Source organism: Lutjanus erythropterus, chromosome 1 (assembly GCF_056507025.1).
Source record: "Lutjanus erythropterus isolate fLutEry1 chromosome 1, fLutEry1.hap2, whole genome shotgun sequence".
NCBI classification, from domain to species: Eukaryota; Metazoa; Chordata; class Actinopteri; order Lutjaniformes; family Lutjanidae; genus Lutjanus; species Lutjanus erythropterus.
Window position 1 is genome coordinate 3,062,673 of NC_139317.1, and position 21,003 is coordinate 3,083,675.

Below are 21,003 nucleotides of genomic sequence, written 5' to 3' on the forward strand. Positions count from 1 at the left end.
TGAGCCAGTTGTCAGTTTAACGAGGGGAATCACCTCCACCTGTTGAGTGACGCACTTCTCCAAATATGGCGTCAGTGAATCCTGGAGGAGGAGGCCCCGTGGAGACAAAGCGCAGCGGCGGAAGCACGTGAATCGCGCTCAAGACTCTCAAACTCCTTTGTTCCCATTCCGCTTTCCCCAAAGTTAAGTTTTAATACAACAGTAAATAAATAAAGAGATATAAAGCTTTCAACGCCCATGAAGTTCTTCCCTGCACCTTACAAGCGGTTGGTCTGTGTAGCTAACGTTAGCTCACTCAGACCAGAGTTGTGATGAGACTTGAACTACAGTTTCAAAGTCGTTTCCGACACTGAAAGCAATGCTGCCTGTTTAAAACTGTTAGCAGCTACAAGCTAACTGTGTGATGTATCCTGGATACAAAACGGCGGACAGCAGATAAAATGGAGAAACAGACAAAGAAAGTTTAAATTTAATGACCCAGCTAGCAAGATTAACTGGCGGACAGGATTATTTTAGGAGTTGGCGAACACTTAAATTCAACTGGTGTGAGAAAAGAAAGACATGTCCATGGTGCTCGGTAAGTACCATTTAGCTAGCATGCTAGCAATGAAAATGTGGTAACCATTCAGCTCATTCAGTGTTTTTTTGTGTTTTTCATTTTTTTTTTTCTGCTCTCTACTGGTCAAACACCATTATCTTTAAATATGAAATATAGATTCTGAGTTTTATTTTTTCTCATTTTATTTTTGAAACGCTGACAGTTTGACCTCATTTAAACCGCGGTGGGGTTTTTTTTCCCAGAAGCGATCGCGGCGGTGAGGAGGGGTTCATCCTCTCGCTGCCTCTGCTGCTCTTTGGCTGCTGCTGCTGCTGCTGCTGCTGTGGACTGAAGCTGCAGCAGAGCACCAGCAGAGAGGAGACACTCTGAGCTCAAGTTGGCAACAACTACGCCGACCGACCGACACGGATGCTGAGAGGACTTTACTCATGTTTTACACACAGACATATATTTTTTAGAACATTTATTTCTTCTGTCATCTGTCAGACCGCTCCTCTGATAGCATTTTTATTTCCATATAGTCCACGAGAATGAACTTTATTTAGGACGCATCAATCCTGCAGGTAAGCGCTAAAGCTGCTATTTTTGAGTTTTTAACTACGTGCTTTACACGCAGAGATGTCTGTTAAACGAAAAATAATAATAACCTCACTGAGGAAGTGTGTGCTTTTATAACAGACTTTATAATCACATCATCGCATTTGCATTGACTATTTTTTAATCTTCTGGGTTATATTATCATTGCAATACTCTTACTTTTCTGTCCTTTTTAAACACATATTGCTGTGTTGTATTGCTGTGTTACTGAAGTTTGCAAAAACTGGTTGATTTGCACCAGACAGATAAGTCCTTGTAATTTATGATGTTTTGCCTTAAATAACCTCCATCCAGCTGCACAATTGAGCAAAAAATTAAATTAGTGTGAAGAAAATTGCACATCATTAATATTGCTTATTAAGAAGGATTTATAGTTGCAACATTGCATGACTTTATATTAATTTGCAGACTCTTTGTCAGCCCTGACGTTATGTATTTACATAATTCCTGTCTGTAGCCATCAGTATGAGGCTGGCTTGCCTGAAAAGTTTGTCTCAACTCTTTTTATTATGCTTTCTTGAGTGCAGTCACTTTGGAGTTTATCCTTATTTACTGCCAGTTGACCTGTTCTCAATCTCCTCACTTTGTTGTGCAGTCCTCCTCAGGTCCCAGAGCTCTGCTGGTTTTTATTCCACTCATCTAATCAGAACGTAGTCGACCTTGGCCGCCGGGTGGATGCAATTAACTGTAATCAAGTAGCTGCTAGGACAGAGAAAAAGCTACCTTAAACTAAAAAAAATCCCACAGCCTGTGAGACACTGGGTGCTGCTGAGGACAGAAAACCTCATCTGACACAGTTTCCCTGCTTTAAGTCTGGACTCTGTGAGGATCAAAAGGTTTTGATGGTAATTAGATGGGTCAGGAGGATCATTGCTGTTGTAGTATTTCCATTGATTCCCCCTGAGGCACCACAGCAGGCAGACTTCTCACAGGGACTGACCTGGTGTCACCACTAGATGGCGATCTTGAGCCAACAGCTGATGATTTCTCACACACAGTCAGTTGTGGAGTTTTCAGGTCATGTCTGTTTTGATGATTACATTAAATAGTTTGAATGAGTTGAATATTTGTGCTCAGTGACCTGAGGATGTAAAACTCAAACCCACCAGGCTGCAGACTGAAGTAAAGAGAGGGGAAGCTGGCAGGGGAAGTGTTGTTCGATTTCTGTTTTGTGTTCCCTCCTCGAGCAGCTCCATTTACTGAGCTGCTGCTGTAGTTAGAGACTGTGCTGTGCAATATGTCACCGGGACATTTGTCACAAATGTGCCCTCGCAATAATAGTAATGCAGCTTTTGACGACTCCTGAGCTCTTACCTTAATTAAATGTGTTTTACTTTTTAAGATGATGCTGTGTGGGTGGCTGGCGTGCAGCTGCTTGCATTGGGTCAACAGTTCAGGGGGAAGAATCATTTCCAGGACCAGAAGTTGCCAGCAGAGTGCTGCGCTCTGCACAAGTGCTGTGTTGTGATAAGCGCAAAAACAAAGAAGCTGCATTTATCTCTGAATAAATACAAAGTAAATGAGACTGATGATGGCAGACGGTCGACTGCAGACCGGAGTCTCAGCATCGCTGGAGCACATGGAGGCTTGTGTTTGAAGCACACTGAAGCAATGCTTGATTGGAAGGAGAGTGCTTTTTCATATGTAGATGCTTCTTGTTGTCATTCAGGTGAATATAGTCGGCTTTAGTTGAAAATAATTACACAATTTTAATAACCAGCACTCGTGAAGCTGGTATAAAAGGTAAAAAATGTACATTTGACAGACTTTTAAACACATTTCTTGCTGGTTTTGAGCTACTTTTAAATGCACACTTTGACACTCAAGTCTGAATGCAGATTTCTGTGATGGCATATTTTAAAGGCATAGTTCTGTTTTTGTTTTTTTGATGTGGTATTGCATGAGATACTTATCCATTAGTCAGTTCACAGAGAGACGTTTCGCCCCTTCAAGTGGGACCTGACTTTGGAAAAAATCTGACCAGTGGTCTTGTTCCCGTTTGAATTGTGTCAGGAATTACAAATGTGATGTTTGTCAGTTTAAAAGTTAATTTTACAAGTTTGTCGTGGTTTAGTTTAATTGGAATCCACTCATTCTCACACAGTATATATGTTGTAACGTTATCTTACCTGATGCCAGTTAAAGAGAAACAAGTGAAGGTTTTTATTAAGATTTTATTTTTGTCATTATATTTTGTGGTTATTACTGTGGAGACACTACAGCTTTTGTCCACAGTGGCCTCCAAAATTAACAACATATGAAAATTCCCTGTGGTAGTTTTAAGATCTGATTGTTAAAAAATATCCAAGGACCACTTTCCCCAAGTAAATAAGGAGAAAAACATAACATGTAAAAAAAAACAACAACTTTAGCTTGCTGTCAGACAGACTTTTCTGATGGAAAACCACCGTTATATCATAAAAGTTATACCAAATATCGCTCTGTCCAAAGCAGCCAGACTCCTTTGATAAAATCAGTTTTTCAATCATTTCACCTCCCAGATCACGGGTTGTTGATCTGCCACTGCCTTAATCGGTTAGGTTGTTTGTGTTATTGTGCAACTTCACTGAATCCGAACTAATCCTTTAAAATACAGAAGTCACACAATAAGTCAAGCAAACTAACAGATCTAAGTAGCAACTGATGAGGAACCTCTGTGTCCTGTGAGGTAAAATTACTGTTTTTGTCAAAGGAGTTGTTTTGGAGAGAGAGTTGACCCTGTCCTCAGCAGTACATTGCTTAGCTTCCTGCATCAGTTCTCCTGCTGCTTCTCCAAACTTTGAGTGTGTCAACCTCCATCTACTGTAGGTAATACACTCGCTTTAGATGAGTACCTCATACAACCACACTTCAGAAAACCTGAACTATCCCTTTAAGGCACTTAACGTCATCACTACTATACTGAGCTCTTTATGAGCCATAAAAGCATAAAAAATAGAGGTGATTTCCTTATGATGTGACTCAAGGCTGTTGTAGAAAATGAGGCCTAAAATTCAAAATGTTCAGACATTCTCTGGAAAAAATATCAAATATGAATTAATTATGGTTAAGAGAGCCTTCAGTATTCTAGCTAATTATTTGTGGCTGCAGTAGTAGGAGTCATTAAATGAGAATTTATTTTCAAGTCCATACGAAAACACTTCGACCGCTCTGTGGGCCACATCTTAATAACTGTGTCCTGCACACTCCTGCACTTGTGATTTAGCCTTTTAATGGTAAACATAATTCCAATCACTGTTTAAAGAATAACAGGCTGTTGAGGGCAGAGTATTGAAGTGTGTCGCCAGCAGAAAATAGTTCCTCCAGGCCAGCCGTCCTCCCATGCATACAAACCAAACGGTCCACTCTCCGCTCCTCGCAACCACAAAGCCATTAAACACCTGATTTGGTGCAGAGTACAGGAGGAATATTGGAGCGAGCGGCACGCTGTTCCTCTGGGCTTTTCTGAAGCATGTGGAAGTGTTTTTGTCCCTGAAATTCAATGATGTTTGTGCAGACTGTTGGAGGTACTGTTTGTCAGTCTATCAGCACATTAAACCAGACTTTCCATTTCCATTCCTATTTCATCCCGAAATGCTATTCATATTCATGCTCATTTCGGAGAGGGAAAAAAATTGCTGCCTGGAGCTCGTCAGGCAATATTTGCAAATGATAAACGATTCTGGGCACAAAAAAAAAAATCTATGTTACACACAAATAATGTCCTGAATGAAGATTCAGACTAAGCTGTAATGTGCTTTACCTCCATGCTGGCAGAGAGAGAGAGAGAGAGAGGCTCTCATATTTAGATTGCTTTGTTTTAAAGGAACTTCTCTCATATTGGGATTTAGTGTGTATCTGTCAAAGAACTGTTCAGAAATGTTCCTATACAGACTTACATATCTGAACTCAGCTTATCAGCCAGTAAGATAAGATCAGATGGAACTTCATTCATCTTGATTGAAATTCTTGTGCCAGAGGTTGCCCCAAAATTACAGGAACATAAGAATAAAAACAACAAATATTAAGTGAAATATAAATTGTATAAGGAGCCAATCCAACTGTAAAACACTGTCCAATAGAATAACAATAGACTAAGATAGGTTAAGTGAGTAAACTAAAACAGAAAAAGTAGTTTTGACATTGAAAGTAATAGTTATATTGCACCAGATGATGAACTTAAAGCTACTACAAGGAACTTTCATATTTTGTTGGTTTTGGAGCCCCCTGTGGACAAAAGTGGTAGTGTTTCCGTTGCCGTAACCACAAAATATAACTTCAAAATTAAACATAAGCTTTAAAAAAAATCTCCTGCTTCTTTTTAATTGGCTAACATACTACTCACTGTAACTTTGCCTATGAAAATGTAAACACAGGCTTGTTTCATGTGATTTCAAGGAGAATCCAACCCAGTGGCAGACATTAAGAATCACTAGAAATGGCCGATCTTCGTGGGTCGTATATTAAATTGACTGTCTCATAATCAGTTAAAACCTCCATGCAGTAGCTTAAAATTGCACATTATATTTAATATTGTACATGATAATAATAATGAAAAGTAGTAATGCACAATCTGCAGTGTGACATTATACTGATACCGATGATCCCATACTGATGCGTTAAAAAAATATACATATGTCTATATTTTATTAGAATTTTTTACAGCTGTATACTACTAGCCCATTGTTGTGTGACATTTATCTTGCGAGGCAACTGGATTTGTTAGATCACGTTACAATCCATCTTACTGGGATCCAAGCTATCTGTTTCTGTCTGCACCAGAGGTGGTTTGAGCCAATCAGCGTCCTCGCAGGGACGACTGGCAGCTACAGGTGTGGTTTTAGGTGTGACAACAGCGAGAAAGCTACCAAAGATGTTAGCATAGATGCTGTGATAGCATCAGTTATATCAGACCTAGAGAGGATTTCTTCACTGAAGGAAGAGCAAAGAACAACACAACAAAACAATGTATTCATGCTTCTTCCAGCAGGCTTTGGCTTCGGTTTGGTTGACATTAGACATGACAGATGGTTCATCCAATCACCCACAAAGTGTGTTTTTTGTTTGTTTTTTAAAGCGCCTGCCCTTTTCCAAACAGTTTCTATGGACGGCTTCCCAGATGGTTCTGTGTAACAAACCATCTGGTGTGTCAGGTGAGGATGGCCTGGCTAAAATTGGCATACGTGACACTACTGGGAAGTAGCAGGGTCCCATTTCACAGCTGATTACATGATATCAGATCAGTGAGTAGATTTGCGTACTCACCACCAGCATCTTAGGCTGTACCAGAGGCATCTCCACTTCTGGTATTCATATAAACATATATGTCTGTTGTATTAACAAGATCAGTGGACCAACATATTAACAGACCCATATTATATGTATAAGTGTATTTATTTGTTTTATTTATTAATTCAGGGCTCAATAATTGCCTGATTATACATGTGCAGTACTGATTGGGCGCTTTCAAGGAAACAGTGGCAGGTGAACACAAAAGTTTATGAGCTGAAGTGAAGGAGAGCTGGAGTTTAGTTGGGCAGCGCTACAGGATGTGGATGATGAAACTCAAACTATGTATTACACAGTTTCCTGAGAGTTTGAGAGCAAGGTGGATAAAACAGGGTCATTTTCCAAAAGCACATAAAGTTTCCAAAAGATGTCGCTGGGATGTCGGAGCAAGAGCCGACAGAATCTGGCTTGGTAGGAACATTACAGGTCATGCAAAATTATTATTATTATTATCATATGATGTCCTATAATAAATATAATGTAATGACACCAAGTTATTATTGCTTTTTCTGCACGTAGTAAAGATCTGGTAAAAACGCAGTGAAACATTGAGCTCCTGTAACAGCTGAAGGCAGTTGTATTTCACCGCGTGAGAGTGTGAAATGGTTTGTCTGTTTCAGTCTGGACGGACCATGATCCTCAGCAGCAGCAGCCGCTGTGTTTCCAGTCTGCTGAACCCTTTCAACTGGGAATCCTCCATGTTCTGTCAGATCAATACATGTAATCAGTGTTGATAAATGGGAGAACACTGGCTGTTGTTTCTCAAGGACATGTTATATTGGAGTTCCAGCGCCCGTGGCTGGCTGCCTTTGCATAGCAAGCTTCATCTCGCGCTGCATTATCGCACATAAAGACGGGGGGAAAAATTAATACTGAGCAGCTTCAGGACGTCAGGAGGGGAAAGTCATAATGGAGTGTCATCTTTAGGTGTTTCTTGGATTTCGCTTTTCTAACCAAACTGCTTGTCTGAGTGCATTCGTTTTGTTTATCACATTAGAGATGGAGATGAAAATCTTGCACGTTATTTATGGCGTTCCACAGCATAACCGGCTGAGAGTGCGTGCGTGTTTGTGTGTGTGTGTGCGCGACAGGAGTAATGAATTATGGAGAGACTTTGTCAAGAAGTTTGTGCCCCGTTCTCTCATTCTCAGGATGAGGCAATGGCAAAACATCAGTCATGAAATTCAAATGGCTCATAAGGTGGAGGTAAAAGGGAGAGACCATTAAGGCCAGCAGCCCATCGGCTCTCAGCATCTTATTCATCCTGCAACAAAGGCAGAGCACAGGGGGAAAAAAGAGGAGAAAAAAGCAACATAAAAGACTTTTAAGTGGTTCTGCCTAGTGGGTACTTTGGAGTGGACAGGAGGGAGGGTGATGGAGCTGACCATTACAAAACATCATGAATGCTCTCCTCGGGGCAAATGGATGAGTAACACATTATACACAAAACAGACAGGGGCTTCCGCATGTTATTGTTGCACAGAGAGAGAGAGTGGGAGTTTCTTGGAAAGGACATCCAGGGTCACATGTTGTATTTTTCCAGCAAGTTGGTGGTTCAGAGCTGCAGGATCAAGACGTCCCGCAATTCTCGCTTTAATCATCGTGGACTGACAGGGTGATGGACGGATAAAAAAGTGTATAACAGAAACAATTAGTCAGCTAATTGACAAGTCTTTTGACAGAGAATCTGGAAAAAGTTGGATACAGAGATGATTATTTTCATTGTCAATTAATCTGTCCATCATTTCCTTGATTAACTGATCAGTTGTTTTGCCAATAAAATGTCAGAATGTCTTTTTTTGGTTCACAACCCACAGATATTCAGTTTATTGTCATAGAACATAGGGCCAAACAATTTTGAAAAGATATCTAATTGTGATTATTTTGACTGACATTGTAATTACAATATGATCTGTGATATTAGAGGGAATAATAACCTTTACATTACCCTTATTTTCATTGAAAAACATTTTGAAATTGTTATGGTGTGATATATATTATTGCCATATTACAATTTCGATGAAAAGGAGTAAAGAAACCAGAAAATATTATACTATTAACTGTTAATCGTTTAGCAAAATAGCTGGCAATTAATTTAATAGTTGACAACTAATCAGCTAATTGTTGTAACCCTTGTTTGACGTTAGATTTTTAAAGCTAAATGCTGAAAATTTGGCACCATACCATTTTTCTGATTTGTCATTAACCTCAAACCTCAACAGTCAGAAAAATGTCCCATCAGACCGAACGTCCCATTGTCCTGAAAGCAAACACACACTCAGACATGTTGGATTTAGTCAGAACAGCCGAGACGACAAAAAGACGTCAGGCCATGAATACAGCTCCAACTGAGTTTTGATGAGTCTACATCTGATGACTCAGGTGACGGGGGCGACATCAGCTGAGATCAAACTCTCAAGATTTGATTCTGACATTAGAAAATTGTACAATTGCTCAAAATGTCATTTTTTGTAAGGGCAGAATAATATAAAGGATAAACCCCACCCTGATTCAGCACCATGGACAGGGTCAGCAGTCACTGAACTAACAACTGCAGGATCTGTGTGTGTGTGTGCGCGTGCGTGCGTGCGTGCGTGCGTGCGTGTGTGTGTGTGTTTTTTCAGAGCAGTGACTGTTTGTTTTCAGGATAACAGGCTGATGGAGAAATGGGTTTTCTGTCCAATGGGACACTTTTTGGACTTTTAAATGTGAATACAGAGGTTTTCTTCCGGTCTTCTAGCTGCAGTCAGAGATCAGAGATGCAGCTGTCCTGGCTAGAAAAGCATTGGTTAAATGTAGGACTGCAACTAACAATTATTCTCATTATCAATTAATCAACCATTCACTTTGCAGATTGATTAATTGTCAGAAAATTGTTTATAATGATGAAGTCATTAGAAACCCCGAAATATTTCATTTTGATCACATAAGACAGCAAAGTAGCAAATCCTCCTCAATCAAAAAGTTTATGAAAAGGAAATGTTCTTTTCTGTTGATCAGGTTATTGATTAGTGAGCTTACTGTCTCTTGGTTGAATGTTCAGATACGTTAAACAGTGAATGAAGCAGCATGATGTTGTTGCAGCTCCTCAGAATCTGAAAAAAAGAGAAAGCGGTCAGCAGCGTAGATGGACGGGTGAACAAAGTGTTTAATTAAACTGTAACCACGACTGTGGCTCATCAGAAAAGTTGCATCAGTCTTTTTATAAAAGTTTTGGAAAGCAGGGGTGGAAGTAACTAATAACAAATACTCAAATTACTGTAATTAAGTAGTCTTTTTGGGGACAAATACTCTGTAATTTGTACTCACTATTTTTCTACCACCAGTACTTTTACTTGTATTTTTGTAAAGTAACGGTACTTGTACTTGAGCACATATTTTCAGAACTCTTTCCACCACTGTTGGAAGTTGTTCTGTTTAGTTTGGAGTATTTATTGTGTTTGTTTCTAATCTTCAAACTGCATCAACCGTCCCAGAAAACACATCACCTATCCTTTCACAGTTATCAGCCAAAATCAATTTTCAATCAATACATTTGGTGGGAAATAGGTCAAACAGTTGCAGATGACTTGTTTTAACCCAAACCAAACATATCATGTCTGTTGGTATTTAGGGACTGTCTCTCTGGTAGAAATCAGTTCCAGTGAAACCCGTTCAGAACAGGGTCTGTGGATTATCCAGAGAAACACGGTCGGTACCACGGTTTGAAAGTTTGGATCAAGGGTGAGTCATATTATCGTTTACAGATGGATTGATCTGGTATGTGTCTGACGGGCTGAACCGGGTCTTGAATTGATGTTTTTGGACCTGAAGCTACAATCCATAAAGTTATTTATCATTATAAGAATCCGTGTGGTGAAACTAAAGCAAGCTTCTGTCCACACTCCTCTGAAGAGACGTGTTAAAGGTTTGTTGGAGCTCTGCTGTCTGCTTGATGGAGTCACTGCTGTCTGAGTTTCATTATTTCAATAATACACTCATTCACCAGTCCCTCCAGGAAGTTACGATGTCGTGACCCCGTGAATTCTGCACAACTTTACAATTCAATTTTTTAGAAAAGCTGATGTGAAACCAGGCATTTCAAGCCCCAAAACAGCCTGAAAAATCCTGGAGGGACTGATTCATGTTGTGGTTGATTGACATATTTGTTTACCTCTTGCACAGTGTAGTGTGATGTATATCTACTTCACGGATCATCTGTGACTTAGCTTCTATGGTCACCAGAGTGATTTTTCATCTCCAAGTTGTTAAAATACATACTGTGAATAGTTTAGCATTTGCTTTGTATATAGTGTGTATTAGTGTTTAGTTAGTATTTTTGATTGTTTTGATATACAGATAACCATTGGCAACATTAGCTAGCCACAAGCTAACATTAGGTTGCTGTTAGTCTTTTTTACACTCAGTGCTTGGAAGGGTTGCTCAAAATGAGAGAGACCGACAAACACCATATTGTGAAAGCAAGCATAATGTGTTCACTGCTGTTTGTGTTAAATTACAAACTTATCCCACATATTTATCAGCTGTTTTGAGCCGGGAGACTGAGGGAGACGGGTGGACACTTTTTTCAGCGCTGACTCAGAGCTGCCTGCAGTAAGCAGACACAGCTGCACTGCTTGGTCGGTGTAAAACACAGAGCCAGCTTAAAGGCCAGCGCTCGGGATTTCTGTGTACAAAGAGCTTCTGTGGAGCTGACTGACATTATAAACTTCACCGTGGTGAGCTAGCTAACTGGCTAACCACGCTATTTAAAAACACCTATGTGATTATCAAAATGATATAATACTAATACACAGAAACTGTGGAAAGTCAAGTATTTTAAATAGCTTGGGGATGAAAAAGCACTCAGGTGACCATAGATGTGTACAGCAGATTTGACATTGGAAGCTACGTGACAGATGGTCTGTAAAGTGGATATACGTCACAAAACATTGTGCACATGGAGAATTACATCCTAGCGCAGTGAAATGACTTTACATAGGCAGTGCTCAGAGTCTTTGCAGTAGTTTGAGGAACATCTTATTACAAAGTGCAGCAGTGAGGCTCATATAAAAACTGTCAAATTTAGGTGTCAGTGGAGAGATGAATTGTAAAAATTTTAATCGTGGACCCTGTTTTTGTCCTGTTTTTCTCTCAGTTCTGACCAAATTGCTTTCAGCCTCTAAACAGTCACCACTGCTGTGCTGGGAAAGACCTGCTGTGCTGCTTTTGGTGCTGGTTTTCTGAATTTGATTTTTGTCTGGTAATAGTAATGAAGCTTTATTTACAGTAAATAGTCATTTAATAGAAAAGGACACAATGTGCTTCACAATAGATGATGAAGAAAAAAAGACTGATATGAACCTGGGAACATTAAAAAATGATGCAGACGAATAAAATGAAAGAGATAGTTAACAAATGTTCTCCATGGGGAATCCCACAAATGCCTGTTTGCACCTGGTATTCTCACGTGTCCTGCGTGATCTGATCACCAGTGGACATCTGTGAGTCCATCAGTTCACACCTGGCATTACAGTGTGTCTCCACGTGTCTCACATGATGAGCTGCTCTTCCTTCCCCGCTCTGTATGCAGATACACACAAACCAACATCATTTTCATTTGCAAAGACCAAATGTGTTGTTGATTTGATGAATTTACCGTCCATGAGACAAGAATTCGGTTGAAAAATGATAGAAGTGCCTGCAGTGTTCCCGCAGGCTGAGCTTCACTGAATACTGAACAGAAACAGAACTTTATAATTTAATGAATTAATTTTAGTGAATACATTATGGAAAAAAACAGGGCTGCAACCAATTTTCATTATGGGTTAATCTGACAAGCTTTTTTATTCCTTTAGTCCATAAAAAGTCAAAATTGTGATAAATGCTCATCAGAACTTTCGAGAGCCCAAAGTGACGTCTTCAAATTTCTCCTTTTGTCCAAAACCCAAAGACTCTTCATTAACTGTCCTAACTGACAAACAAAAGCAGCAAATCCTCACAATTAAGAATCTGGCATCAGCAAATGTTTGATATTTTCTCTGAAACAGTAAATCAATTATCAGTATATCACCGCCACCCGCCAAAACATCACCCTGGCTTCTTTATTCATTTGTGTTGATTTTCACTTCATTCAACATGAACGTCCTTTTAATTAAACTTGTGTTTCTTTGCCTTCTGTTTCTCAGGAGGTTAAAAATACGCCTTAATCTCCATTGATAACGGGCCGGCTCTTCCTCCTCCTACTGGCTGAAAACACATCAATATTTTGATGTATATTTGACTCGTGGTATCAGATCTTTAGAAAATTAATCAAATAAACATATTTGTGGCTTCAATCTGACAACAGGATAGTGATACTTATTGATAAAAACATAAATGACTTATATCCGTATAATTTGATGTTCACTGTGGTCGCTGCAGCTGCTTCCTCAGCCACCTGGGTCACCATGTGGGTCACAAGTTTGGTAGCTCCGCCTCCTCCGCTACATAGACAAGATGGTGACTGTTGAGGGGGAGAAGCATCTAATGCACTTCATTTTTCCAAAAATGTCAGTGTGAATGCACCTGTGCACGCAAAACAGGAAGTGTAAGTGAACTGAGACACAGCACATGTTTTCTTGTTTTCCCTCTGATGTCCTCTGGCTGCCCTGTCTCAACTCACAGTGAGTTTCCTGATGGACAGATAGCTTTTATTGTTGCTAAAGTAACTGCTAACTGCTGCCAACTGCAGCTTCCATTAGCTAGTTAGCTCGGTTAGCCATGCAGCTAGTGGAGCGGAGGAAGTATTAGTATTTACCCTACAAAATTTATGTGGTCACCTTGCAGTATTTAAGTGATCGGATCACAATGCGTGTGCGTGTGTTTAGTTCCTGTCACCCACAATGCAGGTTAATACCAGGTGTAAACAGGCTCTGATCAGTTTCTGTTTAACAAATCAACTTAAGCAGCGAGGACATAAGACCTTTTCTTACATAACTGAGGTTGTCTTGTCTCCACAGTTGACAGCTGGGCTCAGTTTCAGTTCTGTGTGCATCATTAGCAGGTCTGTTAGTCTATAGGACTTCTGTTGACATGATGTAGGCTGTAATAAGATGTGGACTGCACCACAATGAGGCTGAAGTAGGTTTTATATACAAGCAGCCACATGTAGTAACATTCTCTTTGTCACAAAAGACAGTCCAACATAATGTTTGAGTATGTTGATGGTATTTAAAGCTGCAGAAGGCAAAACCTGCTGCCTCTGTCTCTGCTGTGTCGTATCACTCAGGTTAGCCCCTCCCACCAAACCCATAAGTTTGAACAGCAGAAGGAGTCAGTTGTCCTGCAAAAACAGCCAATAGGAACTCTGTTCCTGAAGTGACCTGTGATCGGCCAAAGTCTCCCATCACGGGCTGGATTTTGTAAACAGAGCAAAGAGGAAGAGCAGAAGTCTAGTTTTCTGTCAGACCTCGTGAATTACAACGTGCTGAAAGGTTATTTTGGAATTCTTGCCCAGCGATGCTAAAAATAAACTGCCTACCTTTTGGCTTAATTGAAAAGGTCTGCTGTTCCTGCCAGAGTTTGTCGATACCCGTGTTGTGTTTTGAAGGAGCACTTCAAGTGCTCCTTTGTACCAACAGTCATTCAGTAACACAATGCTGCCTGCTGTAATGTCTCCAGTCCCAGCCAACTCAGTGACAGCAGGACAGTGTCACCCCTCATGACTTGGACTATACTGTACCATACCGCCTGTCCATATGGACACCGTTTATACTGGATTGTTGCATACCATTGCATATACGGCAGATCTTACAGATTTTTATAACATCAGGGCAAGAAACAGGATCAAATACATAATGCAAATACATAATACTGCCTATAAACGTAAAATAGACAAATAAAAACAGCCTGCATTATCTTGGGTAAAAAAAAAAGTTTTCATATCGGCGCACGTTTTTTTGAAAGCACAGGCCCTGATCAGGCTGATCTAAAGTGCAAGTTGAAGGCGTGAGGCACAATGGATTTAATTTATTCAAGTTGTGTTCAAACCCACCTTTGTCGGCTTGCACCAGGGGGGCAGAAATATCCTGTCCTTTCCTCAACATTACGCCAGCAGCACACACCGGGATACACCTATCAGCTGTGCCCAACTACCTTGATTAATTCATAGGTGAAGCCGAGCATGCAGTAAACCAGTCAGAAAGTCAGACCTCATCACCTTTAAGAAGAAGGTGCACCAGGGCGCAAGTGTTGGCAGCATGATGGCAGATTTACCAGGAAGAAACAAGGAGAAGAGAGGAGACAGGTCTCCTGGAACAAGAGCGTGCAATATATGGAGTCGACAGGACCTCTCATGTGTGAATACTTAATTTTAGGTGAACGTCTGCAAAATGTAATACAATACACAAACCATAAATATCATGCAGATATGTAACTGGACATGTTTTACAATAAAGCACCTTGAAATTATGGTACATTTCATAATTCATTATTATTATCATCATTATGCAGCTCTGCTGAATGAGGCTCCTGGGCTCCTCCTGGGCCTCATAATTGTAATAATAATTCCTGATTCCTTATTAGTGATAATAATTTCACACACGTGTACAGCTGTTTAACAATTAATGAAAGGTGTTTTTTGATTGTGGAGATGTGCGTGTGCGCCTCAGCCAAGCATGAGACACACACACGTGCACGCTTTTAACTTCAATATTTACACGTATGTTCAAAGGACACTTTACTAATATGCGCTCCTATGTGGGGAAAAGAGTTAAAGTAAATGAAGGTGTGTTGTGCCAAGCACAACATAGCCGTGCTTTGGTTGTGCCTTCATTTTTAGACCTCCATGGCTGCACAGACCAGGTGTTAGTTCACTTGCTATCTTGTAGACATGGCAAAATGGCAACTGTGCCAATGTAAGATAGTAAATCCTGCGCCACCAGCACAACAGCTTTGTACGATAGAGCCCTGTATGTTTAAAACAAGGCAATATCTGAAAAAATGTTCATTCAAGACTTCAGTTCAGTCTTAAATTTGATTTTCAGCAAAACTAAACCAGACAGTGTTCAGTGATTTTTTTCTGTTCCTGCTCTGTGTGCAGGTTGTTAATGAATTTTAATATTTTTTTAATTATGTCTTATTTTGTGTGTGACTTTTTTCACTTTGCTTTGGTATTGAAAGAGGTACTGAGTATGGGGTTTTTGTTGTTGTTTTTTTAGAAGTAAAGGTGCAATCTAGAACCATAAAAGGTTCTTCCGTTTGGTTCCTGATAGATCCTGTTATAAAGGTTCCACTCAAAACCCTTTCAGAGTTCTACCTATATCTCAAAACCTATACCCTGTAGTTTTTATGGGGGTAGAACCCCTCTCTGCCCACTTTCTAAAGATGCTAACAAGAGCCCACAGAACCTTTTTATAGTCCAAGGGATATATCTAGCCTACCCAGGGGGTTCTACAAAGAACTCTATTACACTCCAAGGGTTTCATCTAGAACCCACCCAAGGAGTTTGACTGAGAACCTTTTTATTTTCCAAGGATTTTATCTAGAACCCTTAATGAAAAATACTTCAGAGATTCAAGGATTTCAGCAATTCTTGAAAAACCCTTTCTTTAGACCCTTGGCCAACTTTGGAAGCCTTATGTCTAAGAGTGTGCGATCCTAAGACAAAAAGACCAAAAACACAATTCCAATTCTGTCTGCTGCTGCACTTTGAACTGCAAAAAGTAAAAAGTTTGATTAGTGAATTTCGACTTTAGTTTCAGAGCGACAGGGAGACTTGACAGAGTCCGTGTGCAGCGAGTCAAGCTGCATATCTGAACAGCGCAGTGAAGTAATCATAGTAACCAAAAGGCCTGAAACGGTGCCAGCTGGGAATTCGTGTGAGATTTTCGTGGCATCTCCCACAGCTTTCATTAAACACGAGAGCCTGGAGACGGACAGTCGGACTCATTATGTTCCTTGTAATAAGTAATGACCTTGCCTGCTCTGGGAGACGAGTGGAACCAAATTATAGCAGAGATCACCCTGTGACACTGCTCAGCTCCCGCTACTGAGTGAGGGAAGAATTTAATTCTGCTGTTGCATTTATTTTGACTGTTTCCCCCGAACATGTGGAGAGCACTTGTCAGTGTCCTCTGAAAGAAAACACAAGTCCGATTAGAGAAGTGCTCGCCTGCTCAATAGCCTCTCCATCTTAGTGTTTAGTTACTTTTTCTCGGCGGATCGGGGCCTCAGATGAAGCTGTCGACTTCAAGCTAACCAGCTTTGACAGCTTCTCTCATAGAGACCCTGAGAGCTGCAAGCATTACAGTGGATTATACTAAGTCCAGCAGAGCACAGCAAGACTCGCTCATTGTAAAGAGATCCTCCTCCTTTTCTGACAATCAACAGTCTGTAGAGTCTCTGTGGGGTTAGTTAGTGACCACGCTATGACAGCTGCCAACCAAACCGAACAGGACGCGCTGGAGTTCTGCTCTGCTTGTGAAGATTCTGATGAAGGAACATGAAGTGTATCACAACCCAATGCCAGGAGGGAAACTCACTTTTTATCTGTTTGTTGAGCCGCCAGTTAGACTGGAAATAGCTAAAAAAAATAGGGCTTCATGATATGGTAAAGAAAGTCATATTGCGATAAGAACATGTTAAGATTCAAGATCAGTGGGAAAGATTATTTTTACATCACACTTTTCATTTTTATTGAGGACCGTACCAAACAAACAAGTTTTCTTACATCTGGATTTGGAGGTCAGGGCTTCTCTGCAGCACCACTGTGATTTATTATAAAGCTGATCTGTCACATATTTCTCCTAAACAAACAAAAAAAACCCTGCAGTTTCTGTTGGCCTTGTAGCTCAGTCGGTAGAGTGTTCGCCCCACGTGCTGAGTCCTCTGCAGCACTCGTGGGTTTGACTCCCGCCTACAGCTCCTTGGTGCATGTCGGTCCCCCTTTCTTGTCATATCTTCAGCTGTCCTGTAAATTAAAGGCATAAAAGCCCCCCCACCCCCCCAAAAAATGAACAGCTACTGCAGTTTGGATATTACACTTGACCATGTTGCAGTTTCAATAATACTTTGATTAATTGTGCAGCACTAGCTAAAATTAAACAGACTTTTGGTGAAGAAGCGTAAAGACCAAAACAAGATTAATCCACTAAAGGGTCCTGGAGTAAAATATCTTCCCCGAATCCATTTTTAGTGTCAGAAACCATGGTTTGAATCACGGGGGAGCTAAGAAGAACTCAGCTCCCCTGACAAAGTACATGAGCTCCCCTGAAAACCAACTTTAGGATGTTTGAGGAGCTCTAAAACATGACGTTCCTGAAATAAATAATAATAGTAGAAATACCCCAGTGTTGTTTACTTGTTCATTGCATTATAATGTACAAACATTTATCTTCAGTAATTAACTGAGGATATAACAATATATCAAATATTGTGATGCTGCAATTAAAATAAAGTCTCAATACCATAATCCATGATGATACCTACAATGATACTACACAATTAATTATTTAATTTTATTATTTTTCTTATTTAATTAGAGGACTGATACTGACTGCTGTATAGTTTTTGTTTGTTATAGATACCTAATTCAGGCCTTCATTGCAAATTCATGTCAATTTTTTGCATGTGCTCAGGTCATAGCTGATACTTTAATTTTTTATTTTACTAAAAAAGCAAAGCAGAAGCTCTTTAAGTTAAAAGGAAAAACATATTTTTTTATGAATAACAGATTTTTTTTTTCAAGTTTAAATTTTTCTTAGTTTTTAATATTGTGATAAAGTCAGACACGTATAGATTTTGTGATTATTTCACAACCTGCTGTGATACTGGACTGGTTAATTTGATTTAAAGTCCAATGTATGTGAGGATATCCACCTTCTAAATAATATAAACTTAAATATTAAATGTAGATTTTGAGTCAGGGCCTCAAAATCAGGTAAAAATGGAGGAACCACCTTAAGGCCCCTGAGAGTTTTTCAGTTTCAGCGGTGCACATTATCAATTAATGTAACAGAACTTTATTGACCCTTTTATTTATTAATCTGGCCGTGGACTTTTGTTGTGCATCCTTCTTCATCTGTCTCCCTTCACTGGTTCTCATCTCTCCACTTTAAAGGAACAGTTCACCCCCAAATCAAAAATACATGTTTTTTCTCTTACCTGTTGTGCTTTTTATCCATCTAGGTAGTTTGTTTTGGAATGAGTTTATAAAAGCTGTATTGCAGATATAAAACCTAAATTTGCAGAATTTCTTCCATTGTACATTTAGTTACTTAAAATCTTTCCCCCAGTCTCTGGGTCTGCTTTAAACTATCCAATAGAAGGACTTGTGGGGCGGCTCTGCTGGCTGATAATCCAACCTTGTGAACGGTCAGTCTGGACATCTCATGAAGACTTCAGCTGTTTGATGGATCGGAATACATGAGCAACTTCTTAATTTGAGCCTCACTGCAGTTTTAATGAACGATTCCTCGACTGAATCGTTACCCGTCGTGACTTTATTTCCTGTTGCTGCAGCTGATTTGAGCTTTGAGAATCTGCTGGAGCATTTTCATATGAGCTACGACACTACAGATGACCTTCAGTCTGCTAATGAAGGAAAGTGCTGATTGCCGTGTGCTGCTGCGCATTGGAAACACCTTCATGTGCTCTGATGTGAATTCTAAAGCGAATATCTGAGGGAACTTTGGAGATAAATTTGCTTTCTTTTGCTTTAATGTTAGCAGCGGGGCTGCAACAACATACTAATTATGACTGACAGTCCTCAGAGGTTTAAATGCTGCTGGATTTGGATACGCATGTGTTTAATAAGGAGATGGATGATAAAGCCCTGTAAGCATTAAAGCTCTGAAAGTAAATTTTAGCTCGTCTAGAAATATAACGTGTCTGACATTTGTGTTTCCACCTCAACAGCAGCAGCAGCAGCAGGCGTGTCACCCAGAATCCAAAGATGATGTGTTTAATGTAAAGACTGCAGAAAACCTGACCAGGAACCACTTTTCAGAATCTATACACTCTGAGAAATAAAGGTTCTGAAAGGGGTTTCTCCTCAAGGTCTAAAGGGTTCAATCCAGAACCATTCACTTCTGAAGAACTCTTTTTTTTGAGGAAAGGGTTTGTCAGGGACTCTTTGTAAGACAAAGGGTTCCATTAAGAACTGTTTTTCATCTAAAGAACCCTTTTCTTAAATCTTCAAAGAACTCTTTCATCATGGATTTGTCAAGGGATCTTTGTACCATCATCAGGAACCCCCTGGGTGGGTTCTAGATAAAACAATATTGGGAAAATGAAAAGATTCTTGTTAGAACCCCCTGGGTAGTTTCCAGATAAAACAATAGAAAATAAAAATAGAAAAAAAAGGTTTGTGGTAGAACCCTCTTTGTGAGTTCTAGATAAAAACCCTAAGATTATAATAAAGCTCATGGTAGAACCCCCTGGGTGGGTTCTTGCTAGCACCCAGAAAGGTTCTGAATAGAACCCCCAGAGAAGGGTTCTCTGTCGAACCTCTCACAGAGGACTCTAGATGAAACCTTTCACAGACGGTTCATTTTATAACCCTTTATGTTTGGTTGTAGGTAGAACTCTCTGAAAGGGTTTAAAGTGGAACCTTTATTAAAGGCTCTACTAGGAACCAAAAAGGGGTTCTCCTGTGGAGACAAGCAGAAGAACATTTTATGGATTTAGTTGGCTCCTTTATTTTAATAGTGCATACATAACACAAAATATAAAATAACTGTTGAGAACCTCCATATTTTTTCCAACCTGACTCATTGAAGTCGAGATTTTGTTTCTTTATGCAAATTAAATCAATAAGGCCACGTAAATAATGGAAACAACCTTAAGGCATCATACACAGTAAGGCCATGTTGTATAGGTTGCTATGGCAACATATTAACCGTTGTGTGGAAAAGTTTGAGCACAGCGCTGACTGAGTATTAATTCATCTGAGAAATGTGAGTATTGAAGGTTGAAGGTTTACATCTGTCCTCAAAGCTGCAGATTTATCAATATGTTTATCAAATATTATATCAGCGCTGACTCACAGATCATTTGGAACAAGACCAGCAGTTTACAACCAGCCAGCAGACTGAACTTCTGTTGCATTCATGTGCTCCTCAGACAGTAACGTATACAGAGTTTAGTTTGAGTTTAATTTTAATTTACATACAAAGAGTTAAAAGCAGAAAACGTGAGATGAAGATGTAGGTGTGAACCGTATTGACCCTGAAGCAATAGAAGAAATACAACATGGACAACAATAACCTTTGTTATGTTTTATGGAAGAACAACTTTTTTCCAGGTGGGAAAAGTCACTCAGTTTGGTATCTCTACATATTCTTGAACTTTGTGAGATATTCAGGAAAATTAAGATCTGAAGACTGACTAGTTAAGTAAGAATGGATCTGAGAATTTGCTTCAAAATAAATTTTGAACTCTCAGGAATATTACCTTCACTTGAAAGTACTTTGTAAATATAACGTGAACGTCTCATAAATAGTAAGAATTGTTGTTGTGTTTGTATGATGGTTGGCCGAGGCGAGCGTCCCAGTGATGATTCACATTGTTAAAAAGTTTTAGTCCTAGACTGGTCTCTGCACCAGTACGCCACTCAAAAC

The 21,003-nt window shown here is 39.7% G+C and overlaps 1 protein-coding gene across 4 annotated transcripts in view; it reads left to right on the forward strand.

The window, feature by feature from the left end:
* The first annotated feature begins 441 nt into the window (after positions 1-441).
* Positions 442-21,003, forward strand: part of LOC146332482 (multiple epidermal growth factor-like domains protein 11) — a 220,523-nt gene continuing 199,961 nt past the window's right edge. For 3 of the 4 annotated variants that reach the window (XM_084720274.1, XM_084720427.1, XM_084720508.1), the window contains exon 1: positions 914-1,122. The gene's annotated coding sequence lies outside the window, so the exon portion shown is untranslated. Of the gene's footprint in view, positions 578-913; positions 1,123-21,003 lie in introns of those variants that run through there. The other variant, XM_084720356.1, reaches the window with a different exon arrangement.